The following is a 15,567-nucleotide window of genomic DNA, read 5'->3' on the forward strand; positions in this document are numbered from 1 at the left end:
GTGTTCATGTCTAGACCGTTCTCCTGTTGAGCGCTGTGTTCATGTTTAGACCGTTCTCCTGTTAAGCACTGTGTTCATGTTTAGACCGTTCTCCTGTTGAGCGCTGTGTTCATGTTTAGACCGTTCTGCTGTTGAGCGCTGTGTTCATGTCTAGACCGTTCTCCTATTGAGCGCTGTGTTCATGTCTAGACCGTTCTCCTGTTGAGAGCTGTGTTCATGTTTAGACTGTTCTCCTGTTGAGCGCTGTGTTCATGTTTAGACCGTTCTCCTGTTGAGCGCTGTGTTCATGTCTAGACCGTTCTCCTGTTGAGCGCTGTGTTCATGTCTAGACCGTTCTCCTGTTGAGCGCTGTGTTCATGTCTAGACCGTTCTCCTGTTGAGCGCTGTGTTCATGTTTACACAATTTAGGCCTGACCTTCGCCCTGAAAGAATATATATTCAAAGATTTGTGCCGCATTTTTTTTTTTCAAAAATAGCAGCCCTACAAGCTCATAGCGCGCCGGTAGATCTGCTTGTAGATGATGCTTGTAGATCTGCTTGTAGATGATGCTTGTAGATCTTAGCTAAAGCATAACATAACGCTTAGTTAAAACACCTAAAGGGGTTCCCGCCCAGAATGGGTTAGAGTGGCACAGCAGCTCCAAGTGGGACAATGTTCTCTTTTTTCTTTCTTGCCAACGCCAGTGATGATGAGCAGCTGTTGAGGGACATTGACACAGATTTACCTGAGACCAGTGTTCATTTTGACAGCAAAAAATCTGGATCATGTGCAGCACTGTAGCCTAAAGGAGGAAGGTTGAGTCGTGTATAAGTACACCCAGAATGGATTCTAAAAAATCCTGCTAAATCATGACCCATGTTTTCTGAAAATAATAATAATTATTATTTACGAAAAAAGTATGTTGTGCACAGACCATCATACTCCCAGTGAGCATGAGGACACGGGTTACAATCTAAGACTCTCTTCGTCTGTCTGTCTGTCTGTCTGTCTGTCTGTCTGTCTGTCTGTCTGTCTGTCTGTCTGTCTGTCTGTCTGTCTGTCTGTCTGTCTGTCTGTCTGTCTGTCTGTCTGTCTGTCTGTGTGTCGCTCTCTCTCTCTCTCTCTCTCTCTCTCTCTCTCTCTGGTTTCCTGTGCCTCTGTACTACAGCTGAAAGGAAAGCCTTAAACAATGCTTCTAATAAAGCAGGTCTGATCTGTGTGTGTGTGTGTGACTGTGTGTGTGTGTGTGTGTGTGTGTGTGTGTGTGTGTGTGTGTGTGTGACTGTGTGACTGTGTGTGTGTGTGTGTGTCATTGTCGTGGTCCTGTGAGCATCTGGCTGTGGTTCTGCCCGAAGGCATCGGTGGGTATAGGATGGTGCTGGAGAGGATTCTAAGGCAGAGGGGTGCTTAGTCACAGCGCCCCATGCACGCTGACCCCAGAGCGCAGAGGGGTGCTTAGTCACAGCGCCCCATGCACGCTGACCCCAGAGCGCACTGTAAAAGACACACTCTCAATTGTGTGTTGTTGGCTGCCAGCCTGCCACCCTACGGGGGAGGGGGAGGGTCGCCTCCCCTCCCCGGGCCCCTCGCTGTATGAATTATCTCATCAGTTCGTCTGGGTATGATGAGGAGCTGAGTAATCGGATTGTTTTGTGGCTAAATATACTTCTGACCCAGTGACTGATTTGTTCTGCCCTTTTTTTTATGTGTATAAGCCCCACATGGCACTGGCACGCATGTACTAAAAGAGGCTGTGTGTGTGTGTGTGCGTGCGTGCGTGGCGTGCGTGCATGCGCTATTCCAAGGTTGTTTTTGTTACCTTACCCAGCATGGTTCCTTTTCCTTCCATGCCTTATTCTGTTTCCTTGCCTTTCTTTCTTTCCTTCTTTCTTTCCTCTTATTAAGTAATCTTCTACATGTGTGTTGTGTTGTGTCTGTGTGTGTTTTATTTTTTATTTTTATTTTAGGTTTCTGCCCGACAACAGCGTTAGACAGTGTGTATATATACGTTTAGTTTGTTTGTTTGTTTCTATTGGATATAATAACATGCCCAAAACCTGGGGGTTGAAAGCGGTGAACAGAACTCACTCACTGGTGTGCTGCTTTGCGTGCCAAGTAGAAATGTCCGGGACGAGTTATCACGGGGGAACTCGTGACTCGGTCTTCCCCCAGACGGGGAAGTGCAACTTCCTTATTGCGTCTTCATTTGTTACTCCACACAACGAGACGGTTGTTCGGGATATAATGGGGTTATGATTATCGTCTTGTTTTCATACATTTTATAGCTCGCCCTCTCCTGGGGATTATATCAACACAACGTCCCTCCCCTTCTTCACCCTGCGTCGTGTTTTGTAGCCTCCAGTAGCAACACAGAACGCACACTTTCATAAAGTCGTGGCCAGATGTGCCACATCGGTTGGAAATCGAAACCCTCTGGGGGGTGTGTGTGTGTGTGTGTGTGTGTGTGTGTACGTTAGTGCGTGTGTGTCTGTGTGTGAGTGAGTGTGTGCGCGTGTGTTTGCTCCATGCCCGACTGCACCTGTAGTTTAGAAATCAATCTCTACCGGCAATGATTTTCCTTTCTCACTGTACACTGTGTGCATATTTGGCCCCTTGCTTGTAGACCTGTCACAATTATTGCATAATTGGCCAATAACAGTTATTTGAGATGGTCATAATGTTGATTAGTTACCATGTTCAATTGTTCATATATTTTCAAACGTTTAAAACAATCACACCCTTGTGAACTGAGTGGTGCAACTCCCCTCTCCCCCTGCCTCTCTCTCTCTATCTCTCTCTCTCTCTCTCTCTCTCTCTCTCTCTCTCTCTCTCTGTCTGTCATTAGCAGGCAACAGTGCAACACTATCTCTCTCTCTGTTTCTGGCACAACAGCGCCACTTGTGCCCCTACTGGTACTAAACATAGTAACATAGTCCCATAGGGACATTGCTGTTCCTTGGAGTGGTTGCACCACTCAAAAAACAGAGTGGAAATGCCAGATCTACAAACTCAGAACGTGTCGCAATGTGACACGTTCTCAGCATGACGTTCTCTCAATGAGAGCTTGTAGATCGGCTATTTTCAATCGATTTTCTACACATTTTGAACTTGTGAAATTGGACATTCTGCAATATGAATACTTTTTCTTTTAGTACTTTTAAGTACATTTTGATTGACAAAGTAGTTCTTAATTGCAGTATTGGTACTTTTACTTAAGTAAAACAATTGAGTACTGTTTCCACCACTGCCATCACCACCACCTGGGCCGTAGTATAGAGCGACAGGAAGGAGTGTCTTCCCCGGGCCGGTTCAGCACGCCGGGCGGATGTCCTGAGAGCCTGCCGTGCCGTGTGGTCTCTAGAGGGGGTGAGCTTACACGCCGAGATCACAGGCTACTGTACAGCCCAGGACACCCTTCCCCCGCCACCCCCGTATACACACAAACATGTCATACTGGCTGGATTAAATTTAGCACAGAACACTGACTGGACTGGACACACAGTTGACCCATTGTCAGGCAGAATTTAAAAAAATAAATAAAAAGAAGAATGAGATGTTTTTGCAGAGCTGCTGCTAGAGACACGGCTTTACTGTTGTGTGTGTGTGTGTGTGTGTGTGTGTGTGTGTGTGTGTGTGTGTGTGTGTGTGTGTGTGTGTGTGTGTGTGTGTGTGTGTGTGTGTGTGTGTGTGTGTGCGTGTGCGTGTGCGTGTGCGTGCGCTCTTCCGTTCTATTTTAATATCACGGCCTCCCGCCTTGGCCAAACACCCCCGCTATCAGAAAGACGATCATTACTTTGGGCAGGGCCTGTCTCGGCCCATTAGCAGGGCGGGTCATGCTCCTACCAGACCCATACATTTATTATATAACTTCATTAGTAGCTATAAATCATGTCCTCAGTCGGCATGCCTCAGAGAACGCCCCGCCCATCTTCACATGCAGGGCACAGGCAGATCACCCCCCCCCCCCCCCCGGCCCGGACCACCTCCTACTCCTTAGTATGACTAACGGCCCAAGACGAGGAGAAAAAAAGGGCTGAGGGGGGCTATTTTCTGCACGCTTACCTCATGCCCAGTGTGGCTTTGCGCTCACCGCTGCCACGAGCAGCTCCAAATTACAGCCTGGCGGCTTGGTGTAATGGTGGTTGTACCGAGCACCGCTGCTGCTGCTGCTACTGGCACACGGCCCACAGGCCTTTTGCTCTGCCCTCCTGCCACCCTGCCCTCCTGCCACCCTGCCCGGAGGTTCCAGCCCTTTACATTTTGTTTAAGAGAGTTTGTTGGGTCTCAGGACTTGCAGTGGTCACTGCTTCATAACCTAGTTGCCAGGGATTGGCTGTGTTCTTGGTCCGCTCCCTCCCCTACACCAAACCTCTTCACGGAAAACAACAAATAAAACAATGTATTCATTTTTTTGCTTTTGAAGTGGTTAGTCTTCTGCCTTAGATGGTGACCTCATTTTGCCTGCTCACATTTTCTTGCCTTACTCAAATCGGTGAAATGCCTCCTCCTATCGTCCGCATCTACTTTAAAAGTCCTGATGTTTTACTTATAAATGGAGCATTTATATGATGGTTTGGCCACCCACCCACCCACCCGGCCGACAACAGCTGTGTGTTCTGGTTAGGTCTAATTCGGATTTTATTTTTCTCTTTCTCTATCTGCTTTTTAGTTTTTGCCACAGAGTGTGTGCTGTGTGCACAATGCAGAGAAAAAAAATAGAAGAAATGTTATTATTTCTTTAGCCCGTTTGGTTTGCTATGCAGGTGTTTGAACTGTGCCCCCTTTGGCCCCTGCCTGTGTTGGGACCCCTTGTCGTCGTCCCCCCTCCCCCTTTGGCCCCTGCCTGTGTTGGGACCCCTTGTCGTCGTCCCCTCCCCCTCCCCCCCGGCAGCAGCTTGCAGGTCCATTCATATTGTGATCCTGGTCCTTTCATATTCATATGACCAGCAGCCCTGTGTAAAGAAGGGACATGGTGTGTCACGTCAGCCAATGACATATCATTACATTTGGCAGAGCTTCCTGACAGCGAGCGGACCTCCCACTCCTCTCTCCCTCCCTCCTAGACCCTCCCCTGTCCCAGGCAGGAGAACACCCCCTGTCTCCCTCCTTCCTTTCCTTCCTTCCTTCCTTCCTTCCAGTGGTCCTCTGGGGGACGGCTGGATATTTAATTGTGTGATGCTTTGCTCTTTGTGGCGATCATGTCAGGCAGCAGCTCTTTGTGGCGATCATGTCAGGCAGCAGGGCTGTTTGCACAAAGCGCAGACAGCTGCCCTGCACTTTTCAGCCATGACGTAATGTCATCCCGTCTCTCACCGCTATAATGCGTACGGCAACACCAAGCAGTGTTGGGTTTGGACGGGGGGGCGACCGCACCACACACCGCAGCTGGGACAGGAGGACAAAGCCTGGCTGAGAGGATGGGTGGGTGGGCGGTGGGACTGGGCTTGGAGGGGTGGAGTTGTGGGCGGTGGGACTGGGATTGGAGGGGTGGAGCCCTCCGTGTTGGGTGTAGATGGGGAGATGGATGGCTGAGGTTTGGGACTGGAACAGGGGTTGGGGATTGAGAGAATGGGATGGAACCGAGGACTGACGTTGGATATGGTTTCTGTCGGGGCGTAAACCTCGTATCTCCGATTCTCCGATTCTCTGGTGTGTGTGCGTGTGTGCGTGTGTGCGTGCGTGCGTGCGTGGGTGCGTGTGTGCGCGTTAATGAATGCCCTACTTGACCATACAACAGCATCACACAAAAAGTATCAACATTAGCAGTTGAGATTGTCGATCTGCTATTTTAGTTTTTACATTATGAGGTTTCCACCCTTTTTATACAAAAGATGTGATTGGGTCTCCAAGTTTCACGCACGCACACACGCACGTCACACACACAATTTATATTTAGTACATTGTTTATTTATTGTTGTTACTTTTTGAGGGGCGCTAGCCCCTCGTATATACAGGTTTAATGTTTGTTTTTCCTTAAACAAATATTAAAAACGCCATTGACATGAACAGAGAAATACAAGGCAAATGAGGTTTACTAGATGCTACCATGTTACATCACAGCACACACACACACCATAGTACGTCATGACCACATTTTCTGCTGCACAATTCCCAGACCCACAATTAACTCCAAGGGAAGCCACATGGAGAGATAAGAATGGCCTGGATCACTCTAGACTAGTCCAGGGCTCCCACGGTCATGACATTCCTGGACATATTTTGAAAAAAAAAACGTTTTGTTTGCCAGGTTTGGAAAATGTGTGGATATTGTCTCTGTCATTATGTCCAAAACCGCTTTTGATGCTTTTGTGTGTTGCTGTATGACAGGGATGGACAACTGGCGGCCCGCGGGCCACATGGGGCCCACTAGGCTGTATGACAGGGATGGACAACTGGCGCCCCGCGGGCCACATGCGGCCCACTAGGCTGTATGACAGGGATAGACAACTGGTGGCCCGCGGGCCACATGCGGCCCACTAGGCTGTATGACAGGGATGGACAACTGGTGGCCCGCGGGCCACATGCGGCCCACTAGGCTGTATGACAGGGATGGACAACTGGCGGCCCGCGGGCCACATGCGGCCCACTAGGCTGTATGACAGGGATGGACAACTGGCGGCCCGTGGGCCACATGCGGCCCACTAGGTTAATACCAGAATACTGCTGTATGACAGGGATGGACAACTGGTGGCACGTGGGCCACATGCGGCCCACTAGGTTAATACCAGAATACTGCTGTATGACAGGGATGGACAACATGCGGCCCGTGGGCCACATGCGGCCCACTAGGCTGTATGACAGGGATGGACAACTGGCGGCCCGCGGGCCACATGCGGCCCACTAGGTTAATACCAGAATACTGCTGTATATGACAGGGATGGACAACTGGCGGCCCGTGGGCCACATGCGGCCCACTAGGTTAATACCAGAATACTGCTGTATATGACAGGGATGGACAACTGGCGGCCCGCGGGCCACATGCGGCCCACTAGGCTGTATGACAGGGATGGACAACTGGCGGCCCGCGGGCCACATGCGGCCCACTAGGCTGTATGACAGGGATGGACAACTGGCGGCCCGCGGGCCACATGCAGCCCACTAGGCTGTATGACAGGGATGGACAACTGGCGGCCCGCGGGCCACATGCGGCCCGCTAGGCTGTATGACAGGGATGGACAACTGGCGGCCCGCGGGCCACATGCGGCCCACTAGGTTAATACCAGAGTACTGCTGTATGACAGGGATGGACAACAGGCCCGTGGGCCACATGAGGCCCACTAGGTTAATACCAGAATACTGCTGTATGACAGGGATGGACAACTGGCGGCCCGTGGGCCACATGCGGCCCAGAATACTGATAAGTAGATTAGTAGCTTAATGAGTATTATTAATGTTTTTTTTTTATGTCCAATGTTTTTGTATTTAGCTCATAAAGTTAACATAATCATAATTAAAGGCATTTGAAATGAAATAAAAAGGTTACTTTTCAGGATTCCAATTCAAAAATAGCAAAAATGTATTCAGGATTTAAATTCAAATAATAGCAAAAATAGCTGATCTACAAGCTCAAAACGCGTCGCACTGCGACGCGTTTTGAGCTTGTAGATCGGCTATTTTTTGCTACGACAGTAATATGCAATGTGGCCCCTCTACAGAGAGTGTGGAAATGTAGTGGCCCTCTCCATCGTCAAAGTTGCCCACCCCTGCTGTATGATCAAGTCGTATAGTGACGGCTTCACTCGAGGCTGTCTTGGTGCATTGATATAGCACACTGGTTTAAGAAGCGACCTCATTATTGCAGCAGTGTGATTACCATTAGGGCCTGGAAATGACGCGGCTCCTTAACGAGGCAGTCAGCGGGTTTGCTGCTGCTCGCCAAGCAGTTCAGACGTAGTTCAGCAGCTCTGTCTGATCACACTCTCGTCTTCCAGAAGATGTTGCTCCTCCTCCTCCTCCTCTTCCTCTTCCTCCTCATACTCCTCCTCCCTCACGGTGGCCAGTGGTGGAAAAAGTACTCAATTGTTTTACTTAAAGGGGCATTCCACTCATTTTCAACATTTTACTATGTCATTAATATACCTTAAAGCTGTTGTGTGGAAATAATAAAAAAGTCCCCCCATTCTGTGTTTCCTAGAACTGTAAGTATGAAAAAAATCATTAACATGGTGAAACACATCTTGATGACATCAAGATGTGTTTCACCATGTTAATGATTTTTTTCAGATCTCCAGTTCTAGGAAACACAGAATGGGGGGGACTTTTTATTATTTCCACACAACAGCTCTAAGGTATATTAATGACATAGTAAAATGTTGAAAATGAGTGGAATGCTCCTTTAAGTAAAAGTACCCAAACAGCAATTTAGAACTACTCCGTTACAAGTAAAAGTACGGAATTGAAAATACTTGGTTACTTTCCACCACTGACGGCGGCCACAGTGACACCACTGTTGGATTTATTCCCCTCTCGTCGTCGACCTCCATCTGCAGCTTTGCATCCGTTCTGACATCAACTTGTGGTGTAAGAAACAAAATGCTCCTCCCAGCGTGATGCATCTCCCCCTCCCAGCGTGATGCATCTCCCCCTCCCAGCGTGATGCATCTCCCCCTCCCAGCGTGATGCATCTCCCCCTCCCAGCGTGATGCATCTCCCCCTCCCAGCGTGATGCATCTCCCCCTCCCAGCGTGATGCATCTCCCCCTCCCAGCGTGATGCATCTCCCCCTCCCAGCGTGATGCATCTCCCCCTCCCAGCGTGATGCATCTCCTCCCAGCGTGATGCATCTCCCCGGATTATGAATACTGATGTTTCCTCTTAAATCAGAACAGTGTTCGAGTGCCACATAATACATCCCAGAATGCACTTCATTTCCGACTGCAATAATTTGCCTCGATTTCGGGCGAAACACGACATTTGGAGACATATTCTGTATGCCCCCAAAGCAATACATATATAACTAGAAAAAGTGCCCTTCCGGGCACAGGTCTCCACCAGGAGGATAGGAGTGTGTGTGATGTTTGGCAAAATGTTTAGGAGGATGTTTTTTTTTGCAACTATTTTCTTCATTTTGTTGAGGAAATGCAGAGCCAGATCACTCATAGCATTTCTGAGGATAGAATTCTGGATGAGCAGGACATGTGCAGCATTTTGTACAAAACGGGCCACTCCTGAAAACTTTGGAAGGCAATCTTAGCCAATCAGTGTACAATCTGATAAATCCAACAGACTCGTCTTGATCACATGACTACAGAGATCATGTGTACCGATTGCCATTTCTTCATACGCCTTTGATGGGAATTGGATGATTTGAGGCATTTTGTTCCAAAAATGTGTTTTGCAAAAATCAACCTGTTGGTGGCGCTATAACAGGCCAATGTGAAAAGGATGGGATATATTCCTCAGCCTAGTAAGAAAATGTGTGAAAGATTTCACGTAAATTGCACGCTGCGTTCATGATTTGAGGCTATTGTTCAAAACGGGGCAATCTTGCTAACTGTGAAAGCCAATTATAGCCAATTAGGATGGAATATGAAATATCTGACAGATCCGACTTGCGCACATGACCATAGAGATACTGTGTAACGATTTGTGAGATTTTTGGACAGAATCTGGAGGAGTAATATAAAAAAATGTGTTTTTACAAAAGGCCTCCTGGTGGCGCTATAAAAGGCAGATGCGGAAAATGCAGGTCAAAGGTTTGTCCTTGGCCTCTAGGGAGTGTGCATGCAACGTTTCACGCAGATCGGTGCAGTTTTAGGTAAAAAATGTGAAAAGCTGCCTCATGGTGGCGCTATAACAGGCCGTTCTGGAAAATGTGGGGCAGAGGTTCATCGTTGGCATCCAGGGAGTGTGTGCAACACATCGACCGGGTTAACGGTGCCGGAGATTAGCTGTACACGGACGGACGGAAGGACGGACACACACACACACACACGGACGGAGTGCAAAACATACTCTCTCCCCATGCCTTCGGCCTGGTGGAGACAATAATAATAATCATATTTGAACTGGGGACCCCCATCCCTGACGAGCACTCGAGGAATTGTAGGCATTACATTTAGTTTGACTCCATTCCACAGATCTACAAGCTCACAATACCTTGCAGTCGCTCACAACGCGAGGCGTTCTGAGCTTGTAGATCTCCATTGGCTATGTTCACACTATTGTTGCCTCTCTCTTATATTGTTTGACAATTTGGCAATATTTCAACATTTTTATAGTATAGTTTGTTGATTGCTTGATTGATTTCTTTTTAAGGCATTGAAAAGGTCACTTCTCTGTCATCTGGGGACCCCCAAAAAAGCACGTGGGAACCCCCCTTGCGGTCCCAACCCACAGGTTGAGAACCACTGCTGTATGCAACTCCTGACACTGTGTGGCGTGTACAAAAATAAATAAAAAACATGGAATATGTGGGTGTCAGGCATTACTGCAGTCCGGAAACACTTGGTTGCATATAATTGTTTAATTAACCCATTCTGAACGGGAACCCGTTTTGGTGTTTTAACTAAGCATTATGTTATACTTTAGCTATTGAAAAATAGCAGATCTACAAGCTCATACGAGCTTGTAGGTCTGCTATTTTTGAAAAGTAGTAAAAATGCGGCACAAATCTTTGAATATATATTCTTTCAGAGCGAACGTTTTTTTTAATTTTGACGTCGGGTATAAATGGGTTAATGACATTACTCGCATAATTTAGAATAAAGACCTAGTCCCCCCCCCACCGCCGCAGGCAAAGAATTAAGCCAAATGACTTGGGAGTGATATTTTGACGCATTCTTCCACGATGACCCCAAAGCTGTGTTGATTATGTACTTGCCTCTGTGCCGACTTATGATTCTGTGAACCTGTGTTTTAACTTTTTAAACACTATTGTATGTTAAAATAACACAGCCTGTTGAAGTTATGACTGGAAGTTGAAGTTGTTCTTATTGGAGATATATATAACACTAGCATGTCTGAGAGGTAATTTTGTCAGTTTTTTTTTAGATTTTGAAGTTGATTATCTTAGGCCCATGAAGCTTTCAGAAGGTTCCCCTTCCTATTCTATCGTCTCAGACATTTTTTACATCTGAAAATTTTTTTAACCCCTTTTGGTGTTAGCATTATGTTATGCTTTAGCTATTGGAAAAATAGCAGATCTACAAGCTCGTAGCGCGCCACCGAGTGGCGCGCTACGAGCTTGTAGGTCTGCTATTTTTGAAAAATCGAAGAACGACTGACATTCAGAAAACTGTCAGGATGTAGAAGACATTTTTAGAATCTGATCTCAGGTCAAAAAGGGTTAAGCACATGTTACTTGTGTCTCATTTGACTTCAGTCATGCTAGTGAGTAGTTCATCCAAACAATTACTTATTTCATGAACATGTCATGAAGCCTTCAATTCATGGAGATTGTTTTTAGAAAATGAGTACTTCTTTTGCTGCGTAAACTACAGATTTAAGGCAGGAGTATTGTGTAGCACATTAATCATTTTCATAGATTACATAGACTTGTTTGACAGAAATGTGGAAGTAAACTGGACTTTTCACTCTGTACTCTTGCTTCCCTACACCACACCTCTTTGGCGAAAATAGCCACTCTACAAGCTCACAGTGGCTCGTGCTGCGAGGCGTTGTGATCGGCAATTGTTTTTACTAAAGTTCTCCTCAGAATAGCAATGCTAGGGTGCAAGGGGGTCTGCACTTCGTACCTTACTTTTTTCTGTTTACTCAAATTCTCTTTGCTGAAAATAGCAGATCTGTATGAACTTGTACATTGGCTATGTTTCCGCCAAAGCTTCGCCTAATATGACGATCCAGGTGGTCATTGGTCAATGAATCTCCTCGGGGGAGTGTTGTAGGCAAATGTCGGATCAACTTCACCTTTGGTGAAGTTAGTTATAATGTTAGTTATATGTGGATGCGCGCGCATCTTCAAAATGGCCGCAGCCAGTTGCTCACTCAATGTTTACGCGATAGCTTCATTAGCTACGATATGATCCGAATTAAACAATACAAACCCGAGAATCTCGGGTTTGGCGGGTGAGGGTACTAATTTACACCCTAGTGTTCCTCGTTTCCAGCGGGCAGACGGTTAATTATTTCTTTCCCATGTCCGTGTGTATATACGGACCCCGACGCTAGGGGATGTCATATCCCAGGTCCGTATATATACGGACCCCAATGTATACTCTGTCTATATAATGGTTGAGTCCCACGGAGGCTTTTAACATTGGTCCGGTTCCTATGGCAACGCCCCACTGCTCCAGCTATGGGATTGAAAATCTAATCACCGTGTAAAGCCAGTTGAAAGGAGGATTTTCAAACGTCCATAAATCGTAATCCAGGAGAGCTGTCCTTGGTGGATCTTCTGCTATCCAAATTTCGGATTTTAACTTGTGCCTTTGTACCGCGACACTCCCGCCATGTAAAAGCTTCTGACGAAAGGTAAACAGCGTGTGCTTATGCCAATGATACTCGAGTGTGTGTGTGTGGGGGGGGGGGGGGCGGCGGGCAAACTCCGACTCTTAAAGTGAACGCGTATGGTGGCACCTGGAACTGGGATTTATGCTAACAGCTAGCCGCAATAAAAGAGTTAATAGATCAAGGGTGTCAGCCAGGTTTTTCGAAGACGGGCAGAAAAAAATAAAGGGGGGAAACTTACATGCAACATTTCCCCCCACAATCGCAGCTATTATTAGTGGTGGCTCTGGAAAAAATTCCTGAGTAATGAATGTCGAAGTACAGACGGGTCGGGGGGGGAAAAACAGGAGACCTAGCGGGCTAATTTGAAGTCTCATGGGCTGCTAGCGGAGAGAGCTGGAGTCCTGTTCCAGCAGCACTAGCTCGCTGCTGTGTGTAGATGACTGTTTGCCTGCCAAATGTGAACTGTAAATACAGTATAGCCTCAGTCTAAGTAGGTTCCTCCTATGTGGAGATTGTGGGGTCTTGTACATGTAAAAATTCCTTCATCCCAAATGCCATTAAGGCACTAAATGATACCAAGTCTCGCTAGATTTGTTGTTTTTCATGTATTTGCCACTGTTGTCCTGCACTTCTTTTTGCCATGAAAAAAAAAATTGTGTAAGTGTTGTTTTTTTACTGGTGTTGAGACCGAAGACAAATTTCCACACGTGGACAATAAATGAAACTAACTAAGAAGAACCTTACCGTTGAAGCAGGGACCCCCTCCCCCCAACACACACACACACACACACACACACACACACACACACACACACACACACACACACACACACACACACACACACACACACTACATATTGTATAACATTGTGTTGAAAACATTTTCATGGATGGCTTCTTAGACTTTGTCTGAATTGACAAACAATATACTCGCAGTCAATGAGTTGCTCTATAACCAGTCACCATGTCAGTGATGCCCTCCCCTCCCCATCATAACGTTTGCATAAAGAGATAAGATAAGATCTTTATTGTCACTGTATGAGACATACAACGACATTCCGTTTAGTGCAGCACAACATATAACAGTATCAAGAGAGAACACAAAAGACAACGAAAAAACACTGATGGGGCTAAAACTTCATGGCATAAAACTGTTAGTCCGTCAGAGTCAAGTCATCTCAATCCATTAATACGTATTCTAATGCACTGTTAAAATAGTAGTAAAATACACCACACAATCACAAATTTAAATAGATGGAACAGAGTCCGAAGTTCATGTGCAAATTCATCATCAGTAGGGGGGGGGGGGACTATGGGGGAATATATTATATACTATTGCACTTGCCCATATGCTATTGCATACTATATACTATACTATACTATTGCATATTCTATATCCTATTGCATAAAGAGAAGAGGACAATGGCACGTCCTTCATTGTTGGAGATCCACTAATGTTGAAAGTGTTTATAATCTGCCCCAGTTTCCCCCACCGTGGCACTGCCTTGGAATGTAAAGTTTCCCCACCGTGGCACTGCCTTGGAATGTAAAGTTTCCCCCACCGTGGCACTGCCTTGGAATGTAAAGTTTCCCCCACCGTGGCACTGCCTTGGAATGTAAAGTTTCCCCCACCGTGGCACTGCCTTGGAATGTAAAGTTTCCCCACCGTGGCACTGCCTTGGAATGTAAAGGTTCCCCACCGTGGCACTGCCTTGGAATGTAAAGTTTCCCCCACCGTGGCACTGCCTTGGAATGTAAAGTTTCCCCCACCGTGGCACTGCCTTGGAATGTAAAGTTTCCCCCACCGTGGCACTGCCTTGGAATGTAAAGTTTCCCCCACCGTGGCACTGCCTTGGAATGTAAAGTTTCCCCCACCGTGGCACTGCCTTGGAATGTAAAGTGTGACAATGGACTTAAAGGGGAAAACCACCCATTTTCAACATTTTACTATGTCATTAATATACCTTAGAGCTGTTGTGTGGAAATAATAAAGTCCCCCCATTTTGTATTTCCTAGAACTGTAATTATGAAAAAAATCATTAACATGGTGAAACACATCTTGATGACATCATCAAGATGTGTTTCACCATGTTAATGATTTTTTTCAGACCTCTAGTTCTAGGAAACACAGAATGGGGGAACTTTTTTATTATTTCCACACAACAGCTCTAAGGTACATTAATGACAGTAAAATGTTGAAAATGAGTGGAATGCCCCTTTAATTTGTTTCTTTGTCATTGGCCGATTACATTATGTAATCTATCAGAAATCAACGTGCCTGGCATTGCCAGGGTTAATTATGCTCACAGCGCTCCACAAGGTGATGTGGCGCCGTGCAACGCGCCATGTTTTGGTGCCCAACATTGGCGTGGGTTATTGTGGCTGAGCAGGCCCTCTCTACATCCTTTTCCTTCCCTCCTCCTCTCCCTCTTTCTGCCTCCCCATCTCTCTCTCTCTGACTGAGCTCTGGTCTGACATGACAGACAGCCTCCCTCGCCTCCACTCTACCTCCCTCTCTCTCTCTCTGACTGAGCTCTGGTCTGACATGACAGACAACCTCCCTCGCCTCCACTCTACCTCCCTCTCTCTCTCTCTGACTGAGCTCTGGTCTGACATGACAGACAACCTCCCTCTCCTCCACTCTACCTCCCTTTCTGTCTCTCTCACTGATTGAGCTTTGGCCTGACGTCATACGTAACAGAACCCGTTTGCTAACCACGTAATTTGCACTGACATCAACCATTACCTAACAACACTGATTTGCGCTGATGGATCTCCATGGGTGTGTGTCCGTATTTGAGCATAATCCAAGCACACAGACAACTTGAACTTTTACAATTACCCTATAGGCCTATATGAGGATTAAATAGTGTATTTTTGGAGCCGACGCCAGTTTCCACAGTTCATTGGAAAGGTTTCACTTGCATCATTTTGGGAGTGGACTCTTCAAGCCAAAGCCCAGTGGCAGGCTGAGCCCTGCAGCCGCTAAATCAAGCTGAAAGTCACCCAAGCAAGTATGGTGGCTGTCCGACGTGTCCGTCCCACAGATGGGACCTAGTTTCTGTCACGCCATGTGCTATCGATCAGGGCTAGTCAGCAATGTGGCAAGGCACGATAATCTATCTGAACATTCACTAGCCCATTATATCCTCGTTTGCCCTAAAACAAACACACTGG

At 46.7% G+C, this 15,567-nt stretch overlaps 1 protein-coding gene across 1 annotated transcript in view; it reads left to right on the forward strand.

Moving 5' to 3' along the window:
• myo1b (myosin IB) overlaps positions 1-15,567 on the forward strand; it is a gene marked incomplete at its 5' end in the record, with an annotated part of 133,827 nt that overhangs the window by 26,834 nt on the left and 91,426 nt on the right.

Source organism: Electrona antarctica, assembly GCF_951216825.1.
Source record: "Electrona antarctica genome assembly, chromosome: 13".
In the NCBI taxonomy this organism is placed as follows: Eukaryota; Metazoa; Chordata; class Actinopteri; order Myctophiformes; family Myctophidae; genus Electrona; species Electrona antarctica.